This window comes from Schistocerca piceifrons, chromosome 8 (assembly GCF_021461385.2).
Source record: "Schistocerca piceifrons isolate TAMUIC-IGC-003096 chromosome 8, iqSchPice1.1, whole genome shotgun sequence".
NCBI lineage: Eukaryota > Metazoa > Arthropoda > Insecta > Orthoptera > Acrididae > Schistocerca > Schistocerca piceifrons.
In genome coordinates this window covers 159,074,687-159,094,568 of record NC_060145.1, presented here as the reverse complement: position 1 = coordinate 159,094,568, position 19,882 = coordinate 159,074,687, and positions in this window count along the sequence as shown.

Genomic DNA, 19,882 nt, shown 5'->3' with positions numbered 1-19,882 from the left:
TTCTGAATAACAAACGTCATAGATTGATTACCGAGATCGAAACAAGATAGTCCTACCCACCAGTCTTTTCTGTGCTGCTTTTTCAGGGACTTTTTCTCGAACTCATCCCTTAGAGATAATTTGCCTTATTATTACTAAGGTCTTCCTGAAGGTCCCTCCAGAACCTTTCAGAAGGTTCTCGAACACTCTGGCTGTACATCGGCGTCTGTTAAGCGTCATGGTGCCCGCTGGTGTGGTCCTCGCCTTGTGAGTGTCTCAATATTACTCTCAATACAGTTTCTCTCCTTTCCCACCAGCCATGTCAAAAAAAAAGGGGGGGGGGGTGTTCACATGGCTCTGAGCACTATGGGACTTAACATCTGAGGTCATCAGTCCCCTAGAACTTAGAACTACTTAAACCTAACTAACCTAAGAACATCACACACATCCATGCCCGAAGCAGGATTCGAACCTGCGACCGTAGCGATCGCGCGGTTCCAGACTGAAGCGCCTAGAACCGCTCGGCCACTCCGGCCGGCCCACCACCCATGCCATTCTTACGTTAATAAAGTTCGAGACACATGACAGCTCCTAGAACCATAAACCTAATAAGATGACGAAACTAGTCTAATCTTGTCTGCACAGTCCCCATGGGAGAGATACGTAAGGGCGTTCCTAGATAACAGAACGCAGCATGTCATTCTCAATGGAGAGAAGTCTTCCGAAGTAAGAGTGATTTCAGGTGTGCCGCAGGGGAGTGTCACAGGACCGTTGCTATTCACAATATACATAAATGACCTGGTGGATGACACCGGAAGTTCACTGAGGCTTTTTGCAGATGATGCTGTGGTGTATCGAGAGGTTGTAACAATGCAAAATTGTACTGAAATACAGGAGGATCTGCAGCGAATTGACGCATGGTGCAAGGAATGGCAATTGAATCTCAATGTAGACAAGTGTAATGTGCTGTGAATAGATAGAAAGATAGATCCCTCATCATTTAGCTACAAAATAGCAGGTCAGCAACTGGAAACAGTTAATTCCATAAATTATCTGGGAGTACGAATTAGGAGTGATCTATAATGGAATGATCATATAAAGTTGATCGTTGGTAAAGCAGATGCCAGGCTGAGATTCATTGGAAGAATCCTAAGGAAATGCAATCCGAAAAGAAAGGAAGTAGGTTACAGTACGCTTGTTCGCCCACTGCTTGAATACTGCTCAGCAGTGTGGGATCCGTACCAGATAGGGTTGATAGAAGAGATAGAGAAGATCCAACGGAGAGCAGCGCGCTTCATTACAGGATCATTTAGTAATCGCGAAAGCGTTACGGAGATGATAGATAAACTCCAGTGGAAGACTCTGCAGGAGAGACGCTCAGTAGCTCGGTATGGGCTTCTGCTGAAGTTTCGAGAACATACCTTCACCGAGGAGTCAAGCAGTATATTGCTCCCTCCTACGTATATCTCGCGTAGAGACCATGAGGATAAAATCAGAGAGATTAGAGCCCACACAGAAGCATACCGACAATCCTTCTTTCCACGAACAATACGAGACTGGAATAGAAGGGAGAACCGATAGAGGTACTCAGGGTACCCTCCGCCACACACCGTCAGGTGGCTTGCGGAGTATGGATGTAGATGTAGATATTACTACGATTCCTTACTAATCAGATGTTCTTGAAAGTTTATGGGTAGGACTTCACTATATATTTTGAGTCTATTTTCACGAGCCTACCATTTCAAGGTAATTAGCATTTTTGTGACATTCCCCCGTAGTTTAAACAAATATGTGACCATTCGTGCTGCAACTCTTGGTACACGTTCAGATTTTCCTGTTAGTTCTATTTGGTATACATCCTAGCTAATTGAGCAATATTCCAACGAGCCAAAATACTGCGTTCGTGTTTATTTAAAAGACTCTGATCGGAAAGTGAGGTAGCAGCTGCCTCATTCTACCTTCCTCAGCAGCATTAAAAATTTTCCTAAAAAATTTTGGTATTCCTTCCTTCCTAATGCTGCTCTCTTCTATATCCTGTATCTCATTATCACTGGCTCTCACCCACTTCCATTTTCTCCTTCTCCCCCCTCATGGTACTGTCCCGTTCCCTCTTTTCCTAGCACTGTTCCGTCACTCTCAATTAGATTCCACGGCCGCTGCGTGCCTCTCTTTCTCTTACATTACCATTTTCTCCTACGTTCTTTTCTAACACAACCACTGTCTACTAACTTTTAGTATTTATTACCTTTCCATCTGTCTGTCACTGTCTTCTTATCTCTCACCATCAAAAAATGCGAATATGTTGGCATGCCAAAATGTTTGGGACAGTTTTTAAAAAAATTGAGGAAAGCAGAATGAGGCAGCTGGTTCCCCACTTTCCATTCCGAGAGTTTTAAATAAACACGAACATATTTGCATTTTTTTGTACTCCGACATTAGCATTTTTCCGCTGCTTTCCTTCTTTTTCCTACTGTAGCAGGGTGTCTAACTCATAGGAAAAGAAATGTATTTGTAACTGAAACACAGCAAAACTGATTTGCACCTCAGGCAGGATTTTACGTGCAAAGATGATCTGAATCTGTTTCAGTATTACAACAAGGGATTGCCAGGTGCAAACAATTTCTCTCTGCTACGTCAGTTTATAAACTAGGTTCTCACCTCACACAGGGCTTTGCGTGGCTGTTTTTCGTGAACAAGTAGGATAATTTTGAACCTCTGAATCTCGGAAACGGGTAAAGATATGAAGAAAATTTTCAAGGTCGTTAGAGGTCGGGATTATTGGAACACACTGCAAAACTTACAGCCAACTGCTGTGCATAGCCGTCTTGGAATCCACGGCTGGGTTTTGGTCCGCTGTTGACGGTGCAAATATTGCAAAAAAGAAAAAAAAGCCTTTTTGTGTTTTTTTCGCATAACCGGCTATGTACTAATGGTGCCCCCGTTAAGTCCCATCAAGCCCACCGTAGATCACACCAAATGCCAAAAAAAACAACCGATTTGCTCCATTTGCCTAAGCAGGAGGAAGTGTGTATTATTTGTTTTGTTCGCGGCGTTTCGGAACATATTAGGCACGCATCCATACCGATATTTGATTCACAAATGTTTTGCAAGCAAATGACTGCATTTTTCCAGAGGCATAGCAATGCACCGATGTGTGAAGAACTTATACTAACAATAAGTTCCATGCCACACTCTGCTCTTCATCCGAGTCCTCGCAAGTGGCGACTCAGTGCCTGTTGCCCTCGCATCGCGTCGCATGGCGCTTCCTGCAGAGAGCGAAAAGCTCGCGTTCGCTACCTCTCCACCAAGCTTCTTCCACTTGCTGCTAGGTGGTGCGGAATGTTGCGGTTTCCCCGCCATCTGTCGGCGAAGCTGTGAACTCGATATGGCAGCGTGGACGCGTGCGCGCGCCTGCGTGGTCACACTGCAGCCGGCGCCGGCGCAAGCGCAGGCAGCTGCGCGATGCAGCTGGTAGCGCCGGAGACAATCCCCTCAAGGTGAGGCGGGAGAGCGGGCGGGTGTAGTGACTCGGTTCAAGGTGAGGGAGGAGCGGGCGGCCGCGCGCGGAGACTCGCCATTGAGTCACGGCCGGCCCGCTTCTTCGCAAATCGGCGGCCAGTGACGGCAGGGTCGGCCGCGTGGCGTGTTTCGGTGCCGGCCGTGCACCCCGCCGCGTCCCGATATAGCCACAACCAGTTCCGGCGGGCAAGAGTGCGCGACCTTGGCGCACGGCAGTGCTGCCCCGCTCATTCCTGCGGCAGCGGCTGCATTCCTCACCGCTGAGCGCGCGACGCCTGCCGCCTTTTACGGAAACCCGCCTGCAGCTTCCCACACGCCTCCGAGCGTTTGCGTCCACACTTTGCGGGATGTCAGGCTATCCGGTGCTACCGACCTTCGCAGAGGCGTGGGACGAGCAAAATGGCACGAAAGTCCGTCTAAACACAATTAAAGGGGCGTTAGTTCGAGCGACTATACTGCGTTCAGCGGAAGAATAAAACTGGTGTAACCATTACACTATGTATTCTTCCGCGTTTTCTGGAAACGAATTGGATTTTATTTCGCGTGGAGCGGAAACCAAGCTATCTCGAGTACAGTGAAGAAGCCTATTAGGGAAAAGTTTTATGCTGTGCGTTACACGTACAACGATACAGCGATGAAAGCGGGTCAACGGCTCTAGTTGCGCATTCACCTTCTACAGCACTGGCCAGCCTGCTGGTCCAGCTAACCTTGTAGTGACGTGAAGAGCTGCAGTTAAGACGCAGAGAAACAATATGGCTTTGAATATCATTTAATTTTTAAACAGAATGAAATAATCTGTTGCGAAACGCTTCTTAGGTTACGAGGCACAAAACATACTCGTAACATGCTGCCGAGCTTAGCCAACAGTGTTGCAATAAAAACAGGAGTGATGATAAGTCCTACCTCCAACACAAGGGCCGGCCGAAGTGGCCGTGCGGTTCTAGGCGCTTCAGTCTGGAACCGCGAGACCGCCACGGTCGCAGGTTCGAATCCTGCCTCGGGCATGGATGTGTGTGATGTTCTTAGGTTAGTTAGGTTTAACTAGTTCTAAGTTCTAGGGGACTAATGACCTCAGAAGTTGAGTCCCATGGCGCTCAGAGCCATTTGAACCATTTTTCCAACACAAGGTAATTTATCTGCGTGAACAATTTGTGACGTAAAAGCATATTGCAGGGATTTATGAAGGTATTACAGTCAGTCGTCTGGTGATCTCTGAACTCCTTTCATGTCTGCGACCAAGTAATACATTTCAGTACTGGAACCGCCATCTGCTACGTTGATGACGAGGCGATCAACAGAGCCCCCGAAGCCACCCAAAAATCCACATTTTCTCCTTTTCTTTTATGACATGCTGTTCTGCAGTTCGCCAGCGTTCGGCAGTGACGTCATGCATTAGTTCCAATATGTCTGGCAGCAGAAATGTCTTGCTATTTCTCGCCACACATCCCTTAACCTGGCCTCCATTTCAGTTCTAGAGGGTTCAAATTACAGTGCTACGGCGGCAACAGTACAAAAATGCAGCGGTGTGCTCAATGTCATCAAAATTGTTTTCCATGTCTCTACGACGCTAAACACTCTGACTCGTGTGAGACAACATCTGTGGTATAAAACAATGGGCATACGCAAATAAAACAGCATCAGATTTTTCATTTTCCCCCAAAAATGTAATTGGTTAACGTTTTCGTAATTCAAACAGTCTTCAACAATCTTTCATAAACTGTTTCTCTACAAACTTCAACTTCGATTTTCTATGTAGTCTAGTGAAAACATTGAGAAACACTTGTTTCTTGCCGGTTTTAACGGTGTTCCGCGCGCATTTAACTACAAAGCATGAAGTAGTGTTAGCCATTTTCGCAGTACGTATCAGTAGAGCGACAATCAGAGCACAAGTAACATTTACAGAGATTTCAACTTTACACGATTTTTTTAAATAGAAACTACGTGGGTAAAGTATGTATAAGAAACACGGTGATGGCTGCTAATGCTTTACATTTACAGTGACATAGTACTAAGATAACTAATACTTAAAGCCTACTTACAAGACGGCCGCGGTGGTCTAGCGGTTCTAGGCGCGCAGTCCGGAACCGCGCGACTGCTACGGTCGCAGGTTCGAATCCTGCCTCGGGCATGGATGTGTGTGATGTCCTTAGGTTAGTTAGGTTTAAGTAGTTCTACGTTCTAGGGGACTGATGACCACAGATGTTAAGTCCCATAGTGCTCAGAGCCATTTGAACCTACTTACAAGAGAGTAACACCACCTGTCTACGTGTGCTACGGCTGTTGACAAATCATCGCGTTTATGTTTGTTTATATCAAGTTTATTCTTACAGGATTACAATTATTGAACTGCATGAAAAAACGTAAATTAGTTACCAACTACGGCGTGCATACACACTATTCAACATGAAAACGTCACTACAGGTTATGATATGTTCGATATGCCTGCCATCATTGGCGATAATGTGACGCAGACGAATAGCGGAATTCTGCATGAGCCGCTAAAGTTTTGGAACATCGATTCTGTCGACGACCTTCTGAGCGGCTGTTTCCAGCTCAGCAATGGTTTTGATGTTATTGCTGTACATCTTGTCTTTAATATAGCCCCACAACAAAGAGCCGCATGTGTTCAAATCCAGCGAATATGTGGCCAATCGAGGCTTATGCCAGTGACTTGTGGGTACCACAGAGCCAGAGTGCGGTCACCACCAAAGTGCTCCTCGAGGACATCAAACACTCTGGTGCTTCGATGGAGTCGAGCTCCGTGTTGCATGTACCACATCTTGACGAAATCGGGGTACTTTGAATAATGGGGATGAAATCATCTACTAAACCTTCATGTACCGTCCGGTAGTCCCCTTGCCATCAAGGAATATCGCATCGATTATTCCTTGACTGGACATTGCACAGCACACAGTCACCCACTGACGGCGAAAAAACTTCGGCCGGCCGTTGTGGCCGAGCGGTTCTAGGCGCTTCAGTCCGGAACCGCGCTGCTGTTACGGTCGCAGATTCGAATCCTGCCTCGGGCATGGATGTGTGTGATGTCCTTAGGTTAGTTAGGTTAGTTCTAGGGGACTGATGACCTTAGGTGTTAAGTCCCATAGTGCTCAGAGCCATTTGAACCACTTTTGAAGAAACTTCTCGATCGCGATATCCGGTTCTCAGTTACCCAAATGCGCCAATTCTGCTTACTGACGAACCTATCCAAATGAAAGCGTGTTTCGCCGCTAAACCAAACCAATTCACTGTAGAGTAGACTATATTAGACTTAGAATAAATTAATAAAATAGATTAACCTTACTCATAGTTATGCCACTATTTGAAAGTTTTTCTAACAATGCTGCTTTGCTTCATGTATCATATACAGGGTGGTCCATTGATAGTGACTGGGCCAAATATCTTACGAAATAAGCATCAAACGAAAAAACTACTAAGAACGAAACTCGTCTAGCTTGAAGGGGGAAACCAGATGGCGTTATGGTTGGCCCGTTAGATGGCACTGCCATAGGTCGAACGGGTATCAACTGCGTTTTTTTTAAAAATAGGAACCCCCATTTTTTAATTACATATTCGTGTAGTACGTAAAGAAATATGAATGTTTTAGTTGCACCACTTTTTTCGCTTTGTAATAGATGGCGCTGTAATAGTCACAAACGTATAAGTACGTGGTATCACGTAACATTCCGCCAGTGCAGACGGTATTTGCTTCGTGATACATTAACCATGTTAAAATAGACCGTTTACTGCTGCCGCGCCTGTACTTCCATGTCCCACATGCTCTCCATCTCTCCACCCTCCTTACCTCTCCCAAGGTGGCTTCCGTCAGCTCACCCTCCCTGATGATGCCCTCCACCCCTCCGTCTACCCCTCCTACCAACTTTGATCCTCCCTCCCTCTTCCTCTGTTTTTTCCTTTGGGCACCCTCACTCCCTTCTCTCCCCCTTCCCTACCTCCTCCCCTTCTCCTCGCTCATCCCCTGGGCTTCCCCCACCCCCATATCCCCATTCCTCCTCCCATCCCTCTGCCATTGGCATCTTTGCTCTCCCCTCTCCCCCTCCCCCTTCCCCTCTTGGCAAGCATTCAAAGATTCAAATGGTTCTGAGCACTATGGGACTTAACATCTGTGGTCATCAAGCCCCTAGAACTTAGAACTACTTAAACCTAACTAACCTAAAGACATCACACACATCCATGCCCGAGGCAGGATTCGAACCTGCGACCGTAGCAGTCCCGCGGTTCCGGACTGAGCGCCTAGAACCGCGAGACCACTGCGGCCGGCCTTGGCAGGCATCGGACTCGCACACGTTACGTGGACATTCGCGCGCCGGAGATCATCGCCATCCGTTTTCTCGCGTGTGTGCCTTCATGTATGTGGTTAGTGTTCACCGTCACACTCCAACGTTCACATGTGCCGTCGACTCATCAGTGTTTGTGACCGTGCCGACGTGTTTCAGTGTAATTTTCGTCGAGTGTGAACGGCTCCGTGTTTTGTGTTTCTGTACCTACTGTTTTTTGCCTGTCAATATATCTGTTATGTATCTTCTTCATGTTTTTTTCTGATTGTCGACTCGAAGGCTGAAGAGCAGCGTAGGATGCTGCTGCCAGCCTACCTATGTACAGGTATAAAAATTACAATAAAGGAAAAAAAGGACCGTTTACCAATTGCGGAAAAGGTCGATACAGTATCGATGTATGGCTATTGTGATCAGAATGCCCAACGGGCGTGTGCTATGTATGCTGCTCGGTATCCTGGACGACATCATCCAAGTGTCCGGACCGTTCGCCGGATAATTACGTTATTTAAGGAAACAGGAAGTGTTCAGCCACATGTGAAACGTCAACCACGACCTGCAACAAATGATGAAGCCCAGGTAGGTGTTTTAGCTGCTGTCGCGGCTAATCCGCACATCAGTAGCAGACAAATTGCGCCAGAATCGGGAATCTCAAAAATGTTGGTGTTGACAATGCTGCATCAACATCGATTGCACCCGTACCATATTTCTATGCACCAGGAATTGCAAGGCGACGACTTTGAACGTCATGTACAGTTCTGCAACTGAGCACAAGAGAAATTACGGGACGATGACAGATGTTTTGCACGCGTTCTATTTAGCGACGAAGTGTCATTCACCAACAGCAGTAACAAAACCGGCATAATATGCACTATTGGCAACAGAAAATCCACGATGGCTGCGACAAGTGGAACATCAGCGACCTTGGCGGGTTAATGTATGGTGCGGCATTATGGGAGGAAGGATAATTGCCCCCCGTTTTATCGATGGCAATCTAAATGGTGCAATGTATGCTGATTTCCGACGTAATGTTCTACCGATGTTACTACAAGACGTTTCACTGCACGATAAAATGGCGATGTACTTGCAACGTGATGGATGTCCGGCACATAGCTCGCGTGCTGCTGAAGCGGTATTGAATAGCATATTTCATAACAGGTGGATTGGTCGTGGAAGCACCATACCATGGTCCGCACGTTCACCGGATCTGACGTCCCCGGATTTCTTTCTGTGGGGAGAGTTGAAGGATATTTGCTATCGTGATCCACCGACAACGCCTGACAGCATGCGTCAGCGCATTGTCAATGCATGTGCGAACATTACAGAAGGCGAACTACTCGCTGTTGAGAGGAATGTCGTTACACGTATTGCCAATGCATTGAGGTTGACGGACATCATTTTGAGCATTTATTGCATTAATGTGGTATTTACAGGTAATCACGCTGTAACAGCATGCGTTCTCAGAAATGATAAGTTCACAAAGGTACATGTATCACACTGGAACAACCGAAATAAAATGTTCAAACGTACCTACATTCTGTATTTTAGTTTAAAAAACCTACCTGTTACCAACTGTTCGTCTAAAATTGTGAGCCATACGTTTGTGACTATTACAGCGCCATCTGTCACAAAGCGAAAAAAGTGGTCTAACTAAAACATTCATATTTATTTACGTACTACACGAATATGTAATAAAAATGGGGGTTCCTATTTAAAAAAAAAGGCAGTTGATATCCGTTTGACCTATGGCCATCTAGCGGGCCAACCACAGTGCCATATGGTTTCCCCCTTCAAGCTACTGCATTTGTAGAATACGTTGTTACTTGACGCTACTGCATTTGTAGAATACGTTGTTGGTTGGTGTACGCTACTGCATTTGTAGAATACGTTGTTACTTAACGCTACTGCATTTGTAGAATACGTTGTTGGTTATTTCGTGAGATATTTGGCCCGGTCACGATCAATAGACCACCCTGTATAGACCCACTAATTAGTTAAGGTGGTGGGTTTTGTTATATCATTATATTGTATTGTATTAATAAAGATTTAAAAAAAAAAAACCAAACGTATTCCCATCATGCCCCTCGGCCAACCGTGGAGTTTGAACAACCTTAACACACACCGTTCAGTAGTTATGACGATTTCATTTCATATAGTTCAATAATTGCCACCATGTCTGATGAACGAAGCATAGTTTCTTGATAGCTATCTACAGGTTTATTGCACTTAGATACACCTGGTGGTCATCAGCGAACATGTGGTATTTGCAATTTTTCGGGTGTCAAAACAATATTCATTTAAAAAAAAAAACGTTTAATTCCCTTCTACTTCTTTCCATTTGGGTATAATTAGGACGACAAGGCTCTTTTTGACTGTTGTCACGAGCCTTCTGTTTCTCCTTAGCCCAGAAAGTTTCCATTCTGTGGCCATGAGCAAGCTTTCTCCCTTCTGTCTACTTCGGTCTGCTGGAGCCTGTGCACTTTTTGCTGGTGAGGGGGCACTGGGAATACCCATTGTCAAGTGACTTGCCAGAATTTGGACCAGTCATGTATAGTTTCCTGGGGTCTGGTTTCACTATTGTGAGCCATTTGTTCTTGGAGGCTTTCACTCCATCTGTAGTGATGAAGATCCTGTTGTTGAGTCTGCAGGGGTTTATGCGGGTCAAATCTCCACAGAAGACCGGTCGCCTTTTCCTCACTGATGTTCTAACCGTCATCACCATCTTGTAACCCACAGTCGATTCATTTTGATCATAGTAATTACATAAAATGCCTATAAACAGAGTGGTGCGAAAGTCACTGGACAGTTAGTTAAAAGAAAAAAAAGTAACAGAAGACGTAGTACAGTAGAAAGGTTTAACTTGTTGAGTTGTTATTACCAAATGGTGATAATTATACCTCGTCAAGTTGGTATAAAATGCAATTTAAAAAACAATAATCAAACTAATGAATTGTTGACAGCGTGATCTGTGAGATGTGTTTACATCTGTAGTTTTCCGAATTGTCACGATGTTAACGAAAGAAGAAAGGATTTTCGCGCTGAAAACCTTTTATAAAAGAGGTGCTACAGCAGTTGTTAATGAATGGGGAAGACACTTCATATCAAAACCACCGTCTAGACGTACGAGATGGATTTGAAGGACATGCATTTGTTATGGATGCACCAGGATCCGGTCGCCCAACAAGAGTCAAAACTGAGGAAAATGAATCGCGTGAATGTTCAGCTGCGACTGCGAAAATCAACCAGACAGTCAGCAACTGAGCTGGATTTATCACGAAGGTCAGTGCAAACAATGTTACACAAACAGAAGTTTAAAGATTACATTCCCGATCGACGTCTCTGTTCAATGAAACTGTGTAGTTTGACGAGGCCAATTTTAAGCTAAGCGGACAAGATAACAGCCATATCTGCTCTTACTGGTACACTGACTATCAAAATCTTTTGTTAGAACAGAAGGAACGGTAACAGGAGATAACTATTTGGATATGCTTCAGAATTATGTGGTACCAGAACTTATGACGTGCGCTGAAAACTTTCAAGAAGTTTACTTTCAACACTATGGTGCTCCATGACATTATGCCACTGTCGTCCGCGATTATTTAAACGAAATTTTCCAAAGAAAAGTGATTAGTCGAAGGGCACATACTGAAGTACCTCCAAGTTCGACAGATATCACTGCCATGGACTTTTTCCTATGGGTTGTCGTCATGGACTCTGTTTATTCTCAAAAGCCTCAGACCATAGCTGAACTGAAAGACTACACACACGACGCATTTCGTGATTTGGACAGTGATACCACGCTATGACAGAGTATGTAACAGTGTTCCGAAAATACTTCAAAGCTGTGTTAATGACGACGGAAAACAGTTCGAACATGAAAAAATAATTGCAAGTATTGTTTGGATTGAATTGTTTGGGGAACAGACCAAACAGCGAGGTCATCGGTCTCATCGGATTAGGGAAGAATAGGGAAGGAAGTCAGACGTGCCCTTTCGAAAGAACCATCCCGGCATTTGCCTGGAGCGATTTTTAGGAAAATCACGGAAAACCTAAATCACGATGGCCGGACGTGGATTGAATCGTCGTCGACCCGAATGCGATTCCAGTGTGCTAACCACCGCGCCACCTCACTCGGTAAGTATTGTTTGTAATGAAACACAAATTCAATCTTTTGTATAAATCAATGTCCAGTGTCCAGGGACTTTAGCTAACGTTTATCCGTTTTCGTATAGTTATTTGGTAGTGGATTTCTGGGTATTAAGTCTCCAGCTTGGAACTGAGTCATTTAATATTATTCAAGATCGGTTAGTGCTTTTTATCTCACCATAACCAGTTTCATTACAATGTGATTGTGTCTTCATGGAGATAGTACAGCTCATTGTCGTGTCTCTTCTTGTAGATGTTTATCTCTTCTCCTAATGGCTCCAGTTTCTTAAGTGGAACCTTCCTGTTCTTCAGAGGCGTACAGTACAGAGGGCCTTGCTTATGAGTTGCAATGTTTGAGTTGAATGTTCTTCGAAAGGTACTTGGAGATGTAAATGCTCTTGGAGGAGTGGTAGACCTCACCAACCTGGGACATTTGGTATCTACTGCCAAATTATCTCTCTCATTTGCTGAACCCACTCTCCTAAATAACTTGACTGCAGGGAATTTACGAATGGTGGTGCCTTGTAATGGAATTGCAGATGACAGTAATGTACTAATTTTTTTGTATACCGACATTCAAACTGGTCTTAGCTGCTATGCTGTACAGACTCTGTGCAAAGGCTAGAGAAGGCACATTGAGGTTATCCTGGTTGTATCAGATCATCATTCCATTTCTGGGTGGTAGTGTGCAAGTCCCTCATAATCTTCTCTATTACGATGCATGTATGCAGACTGAAGCGACAAATGAAAATTTGTACTTAGGCTTGGATTCGATTCCAGATCTACTGCTCATTAGGCAGATGCGCTAACCACTACATCACCACGGCACAGTGGCTTTGCATAACTTCACGGACTACCCTAGTCTGCCTCGCTCCTCAGTCCGAATTCCCATTCATGGTTAAACACATTTGGTATTTCCATAAACTCAACAGCATTGCAGACGCTCTCCAGCTGCAATGGAATAACACCTCACTATGGAATGAATCGAATGTGGCTGTGGCCGAGCGGTTCTAAGCGCTTCAGTCTGGAGCCGCGCTGCTGCTGCGGTCGCAGGTTCGAATCCTGCCTCGGGCATGGAAGTGTGTGATGTCCTTAGGTTAGTTAGGTTTAAGTAGTTCTAAGTCTAGGGGACTGATGACCTCAGATATTAAGTCCCATACTGCTTAGAGCTATTTGAACCATTTTTTTTGTTTTGTTTTTTCGAATGTGGGATCCCGCATGAAACCCAGACATAGGTCCTAAGTTCTACAGAGCTTTTCAAGTCTTAAACTTCAATGATCTATATATGCAAACTGAAGCGAGAAATGAAAATATATACCAAGACCAGGATTCGAATCAGGGTCTCGTGCTCTCCTCCAGAACGCAATTGGAGAGCATGGACGAGAGTCCCTTGTCTGCTCCTCGTTTGAATGGCGAAACTCCCGGAGAGATCACCTCTAAATTTGACTTTGGAGGTGGCGTTCCTCAGAGCAACCTGGACATGTCTAGTGGTGTTCTCGTCTAGGCCCAGGTCTCGTAAGGTGAAGATCAGGATCTGCTTCTCTGTCGAATCATTAGCCTTTTGAAAGTCCACTAGGATGGCTAAGCAGGGATGGTCGCCGCGACTCCAGTGTGAAGGATGGCACCTATTCACGTTTTGGACTTTTTCTTTGTACAGATATTGTAAAAACTAAATAGCTTTGTGCTTCCAGATATTTGGTCTCTCTTGTACACTGAAAGTCATGATGCAAATGGTTCACATGGCTCTGAGCACTATGGGACTAAACATGTGGGCTCATCAGTCCTCTAGAACTTAGAACTACTTAAACCTAACTAACATAAGGACATCACACATATCCATGCCCGAGGCAGGATTCGAACGTGCGACCGTAGCGGTAGCGCGGTTCCAGACTGAGGCGCCTAGAACCGCTCGGCCACAGCGGCCGGCCATGATGCAACCTTTGCAAAGTCTTACCAAAACGATGGAAACAACATAGAGATTAAGAAAGCACAAAGGCTCAAAACCCATTACCAGCACATGAGTGAACACAGTGGGAGTTAGTTAACTTGCAATGTTAACAGACGAGGCGACTACTTTTCTGCGCTTGTGTAAACTACACCACACTCAGGAACTTTAGAACTCTACACGTTGTGCATCTAAGTGCAGACTGGGAACGCTGAAAGTGGCAAAATCGGATATTTTCCTTTCTTTCCTGTAAACCGCTGAATGTGTATGGCTGATAACCAAAACAGGTTGGAAGCAATAGAAAAGTCTCTTTGTACTTCAAAATACTAGATCCAGCAGTAAGTTCCTTGGGAGATAACACGAGGAATACTGAATGTGCCGGTTGTGTCTGACAACGGAGCTAAGCACGTTGTAACTCGAGTCTCTATCGCTTCCGTACAACCAACAAGCAACATGCAATAGTACATTTAGTTACGTTCAGTCATTTTCGACGCGAATCGTTTATGTCCAGTGCGTTACGATGGGGGAGCGTCATCGATTATTTGCGGTTCTTGGTATGCATGCGACGATATGTATTTCTAATACGTCCCAAAACGCCGCGCATAAAAATGGGATTCAGTTGGTGATAAAAAGGTAGAATCAAGTGTTTTGGATGGCCCTTGGGCTATGATCCATTTCTACATCCAACAGAAGGATCGTCTTAAGGCGTCTCTCCTACAGTACAAGGTCAAAGGATGAGTACCACACAATTTCTCCTGCTTAGGCAAATAAAGCAAATCGGTTCGTTCTTTTTCTTTTGATGTGTTCTACGGTGGGCTTGATGGGACTTATGGAGACACCATTAGTTCATGGACGGTTCCTCTGAAAATTCCCAAGAAGTATTTTTCCTATATTTTCGCCGTTATTAGCGGACGAGAGATTAGTCAAGGATTCCAAGAAGGCTATGTACAGCAAATGACTGAAATTTTTACGATATGTTTCTAAGATCTCGATCTCAAAAAATTTCGACAAATTTTCTTGGTATCTTTATCCGTTTCCGAGATACATAGGTTCGAAGTTGTCCTACTTGTACAAGTAAAATACGCACATAAAATTCGGCGCGAAGCGAAAAAGTAGTTTGTAAAGTGACTTAGCACGAAGAAATTTGGTGTAAAGTATATCCGTTGTCATCTGGGAACCCCATGTTGTAGTATCGAAGCACATGCAAAATTCTTCTGCACACAAAATCCTGTCTGAGGTGTAAAATTGGTTTTGTGTTATTTCAATTTCACATAAGTGAACTATGTAAGTTTTACTCACCAATACATTTCTTTTCATATGAGTTATAAGCTCTACTGCAGCAAGGGAAAGAAGGAAAGTAACGGAAAAATGCTCCTATCTGAGCACAAAAAATGCGAATATGCTCCTGACAATTAAAAGAGTCCGACTGAAAAGTGCGGTACCAGCTGCTTCATTCTACCTCCGTTAGCTCGTTTAAAAATTTTCCCAAAAAGTTCGCGCTTTTTTTTATGCTGAGAGACAAGAAGACAGTGACAGTGGCAAAAAGACTGAAAAGTAATAAATACTGGAAGATAGTGGACAGTGGTTGTGTTACAGAAAAGGCAGAAGGGACAATGTCAGAGCGAGGGAAACAGTGGTACCAGAACGTAGTTGATAGTGACAGAACAGTTCTAGGAAAAGAGTGAAGGAGACAGTGCCATGGGGGGGGGGGGGGAGGGAGGAATAAAGAGAAAGTTCAAGTGGGTTGATTGCCAGTGTGAGAGACAGGCTATGTGACAATGACAATGAGGAAGTGAGAGAGGGGGACAGTAAGAAGAGACGGCAGCAGTAGGAAGGACGGAATAAGATATTAGCAGTAAGAGAGAGCAAGAGGGAGGCAGTGACAGTGAGAGGGGAGTATAGTATTGGGACAGAACGAAGGGTACTGCGGCTGTGAGACAGGAGACAGTGACAGCTATAGAGACACAAAGAGATGATGAGTTGGGCTGAATGAGTGAGTGAGAAGGGATGGGTACGGGGGACTTACAGAGATGGACTAGTGGGGGACTGCACGGCAGGTCTGCTAGCCGCTCTGCTGGCGCCGCTCAGGTCTGGCAGTACTAGACGCCAGCAAAGACGCCAGAGGAATGCCTTCAGTGTGCCCTCAGTAGAAGAACTACAAGCTCTGTGTGCAAGTTCGAAATAAAAACGGAATAGAGAAAAAGAAGTTCTGGGTCCATACCTTCATTGCTGATAGTGACATTAACAGGTTATATCACACGCTTTATAATCATTTAAGATAACACAGTGCATTTTTTTTTTGATCCTAAGAATGTAGTTCTGTTCATTTGACGAGGTAGTAGAGCTCTCCCAAGAGTAACTAATGAAAAAGGTCATGGTTTAAAGAAAGTAATCTCACCAAAGGAAAAGATTTTCGTGACCTGTGTACTCGGTAGCCAATTATTCATGTCTGTACTGGTATTTACAGCTATAGCTGCAACTGTAAACTATACGTAGAAGTGTTCTTCAGTTATTATTTGAAAAGTACGTTATAATAAATCGAATGTAAATTTACAAACGTTTTAGACAAGAAGTCGGAAACCTGTCTCCTTTGCTTACATATCTTTTTTCTTAAAATAATCGTGGCGTGTGTGATGTATCTGGCCCATAAGCATCACGTGCTGCAGCAGGAGAAGTGCTATTTCGGTCTGAAAGTAGGTTTCGAGGAAACCTTATATAGCCCAGACAGTAACCATGCTTTCTCTTTTGTGTAAAGCTCTTATGGTTGAAATGGAGCATCAGGGACAGGCTATGAGGAAATTGAGAATAAATAACCTGTGGTGTAGGGGAAGCATATTTGATTGATTTGAACCCGGGGTCTAGGGGTAGCGTCTTTGATTCATAGTCAAGAACGTCAACGGTTCCGGTCTCGAATCCCGCCGCTGTTTAAATTTTGATCAATAATCAGCATTGGCGGCCGAAGGCTTCCGGCATAAGATGTCACCCTCATTCTGCCAATGGCCTTGACAAAGAGGGCGGAGGAGCGGAGAGAGGTTCAGGGCACTCGCTTGTCCTACGGGTGGGAAACTGCCTCTAAGGGCGCAAGAATCACCAGTTATCAAAGGCATGAGGATGCAGAAGGCACTGGAAACCACTGCATTAAAGGCACGTAACGTGTATCCACAGGACATGTGGCCTGTAATTGAAGAAGTATCATGATGATCTCTCCATTGGCAAAAGATACCGGAATAGTCTGCCATTCGGATCTCTGGGAGGGGACTGCCAAGGAAGAGGTTACCATGAGAAATTGAATAATCAATGAAAGGATAACGTTCTACGAGTCGGGACACGGAATGTCAAAAGCTTGAACGTGGTAGAAGAAGAAGTTACAGAATATGGGCTTGGGACAAAGAATGAGAGAGCAGGAAGACTAATTGAGTTCTGTAACAAGTTTCAGCTAGTAATAGCGAATACTGTGTTCAAGAATCATACGAGGAGAAGGTATACGTGGAAAAGGCCGGGTGATACGGGAAGATTTCAGTTAGATTACATCACGGTCAGATATGGGATTGTAAGGCGTATCCAGGATTAATGGTCACGAAGTAGATGAAGTTAAAGAATTCTGCTATCTAGGCAGTAAAATAACCAATGACGAACGGAGTAAGGAGGACATCAAAAGCAGAGCAGCAATGACAAAAAGGGCATTCCTGGCCAAGAGAAGTCTATTAATATCAAATATCGACCTTAATTTGAGGAAGAAATTTCTGAGAATGTACGCCTGGAGCACAGCATTGTACGGTAGTGAAACGTGGACTGTGGGAAAACCGGAACAGAAGAGAATCGAAGCATTTGAGATGTGGTGCTATAGACGAATGTTGAAAATTAGGTGGACTGATAAGGTAAGGAATGAGGAGGTTCTAGGCGAATCGGAGAGGAAAGGAACATGTGGGAAACACTGATAGGGAGAAAGGGCCAGGATGATAGGACATCTGCTAAGACATGAGGGAATGACTTCCATGGTACTAGAGGGAGCGGTAGAGGGCAAAAACTGTAGAGGAAGACAGAGATTGGAATACGTCAAGCAAATAATTGAGGACGTAGGTTGCAAGTGCTACTCTGAGATGAAGAGGTTAGGAGAGGAATTCGTGGGGGGGTGGGGTGGGGGAGGGGGGGGGGCGCGCATCAAACCAGTCAGAAGACTGACCCAAAAAAAAAAAGCATTTCCACTATCTCCAGACAGCCAGAGTTCAGAAAGTGCGTTATTGTATGTAGTTTGAGCGTGATTGTAATGTGGAGAGGCTATTCTTCGAAGTGAGTGACATTTATGACCCTCGTAATTCCCAACACTTTCTCTTTTCCAGTTCGCGTTTAGAATGGTTGTGAGATGGAGTGTTGCAAGTTGCTAATGTCATCTGAATCTCGCAGATAAAAGATTTGGTGTCAAAACTATCCACAGCGGGCAGGATAAAGCTAGGTAGGGGTGAGCGGCAGGTTTCGCTTGTCAGCTCTGCTGGCGCCCTGGTGCGGGAACGGCGGTCAGCCGCCAGGCAGGCAGGCCTGCCTGCAGAACCTCGCGGCGGCCGCTCTGCCGGCAGAGCCGCCACGCTCAGGTAGACGCCGGGTGCGGGAGGCTCCACTGCGTCCCACGCTTCTGCTGTCTGGCGTCTCTGCCAACAGACCTGCCGTGGAATCCCAGTACGGTAGGGCTCTTACAGTTAAGGCAGCTTGTGGGAGTTCGATGTGAGCTTGTATGTTAAAAAACTGTTTTTAGTAAAACTTTTTAAGGTACTAAAGAAGGTAGAATGGGGCACCGGGTACCCTACTTTTCAGTCAGAGTCTATTAAATAAACAAGTCATGTTCATATTTTATGTGCTCCGACAGGAGCATTTTTCCATTGGTTATTAAACACTTTACTTTCCATAGCTATCACACACTGCTTTTACAGCTGTTGTCGCCTTCGACGTTTGTGTCACATTCAGATTTAGCTGTCTGAAGACAATATCAATATCGAAACTTTGGTAAGTGCTAAAATGTTCAGTGCGATCGTGAATGAAAATAAACTGTTATACATAATGGCGAAGTTCAAAATACCGGATTGTTTTAATGGTGGATCTACTTCCTGATATTGAAGTTAAAGCCTTCTGGATTGTTGGGTGGCGGCCGGCCGCGGTGGAAGAGTGGTTCTAGGCGCGAAGTCGGGAACCATGCGACTGCTACGGTCGCAGGTTCGAATCCTGTTCGAATCCTGCCTCGGGCATGGATGTGTGTGCTGTCCTTAGGTTAGTTAGGTTTAAGTAATTCTAAGTTCTAGGGGACTGATGACCTCAGATGTTAAGTCCCATAGTGCTCAGAGCCATTTGATTGTTGGGCAGCTTCATATTTCTCGCAGGTGATCGATCTTTCGACCCGTCTGCTAGAATCTTCTTCAAGATCTTGTGGTGTCCACTGCTGATTGAATACTGTCCGAAACCAGTGTCGCGTTCTCTTATAAAGGACAGTTGTCCCGAGCTTGTGGTGGAGATGTGGGACCGTTTAGAAGAAATGTGACGCGGTCTAACATTTCAGAAGATTTTAACTTCAGTGACAACAGTCACGGGAGCCTGCAGACTTACATGCAGTGAGGCTCTAAAGAAACTGAAAAGGCATGCGTGCTCAGACACAGAGATTCGTAAACAGGCAGAACACGGCGCTGCGGTCGGCAGCACCTACATGCATCAAGTGTCCAGCCCAGTTGTTAGATCGGTTACTGCTGCTACAATGACAGGTTATCAAGATTCTGTAAAGTTTGGAAGGTAGGAGACGAGGTACTGGCAGAAGTGAAGCTGTGAGTACCGGGCGTGAGTCGTGCTTCGGTAGCTCAGATGGTAGAGCACTTGCCCGCGAAAGGCAAAGGTCCCGAGTTCGAGTCTCGGTCGGGCACACAGTTTTAATCTGCCAGGAAGTTTCAAGATTAAGTGAGTTTGAACGTGATGTTATAGTCGGCGCGAGGTAGCGATGAGGTGCGAATATTCCCGCACGACC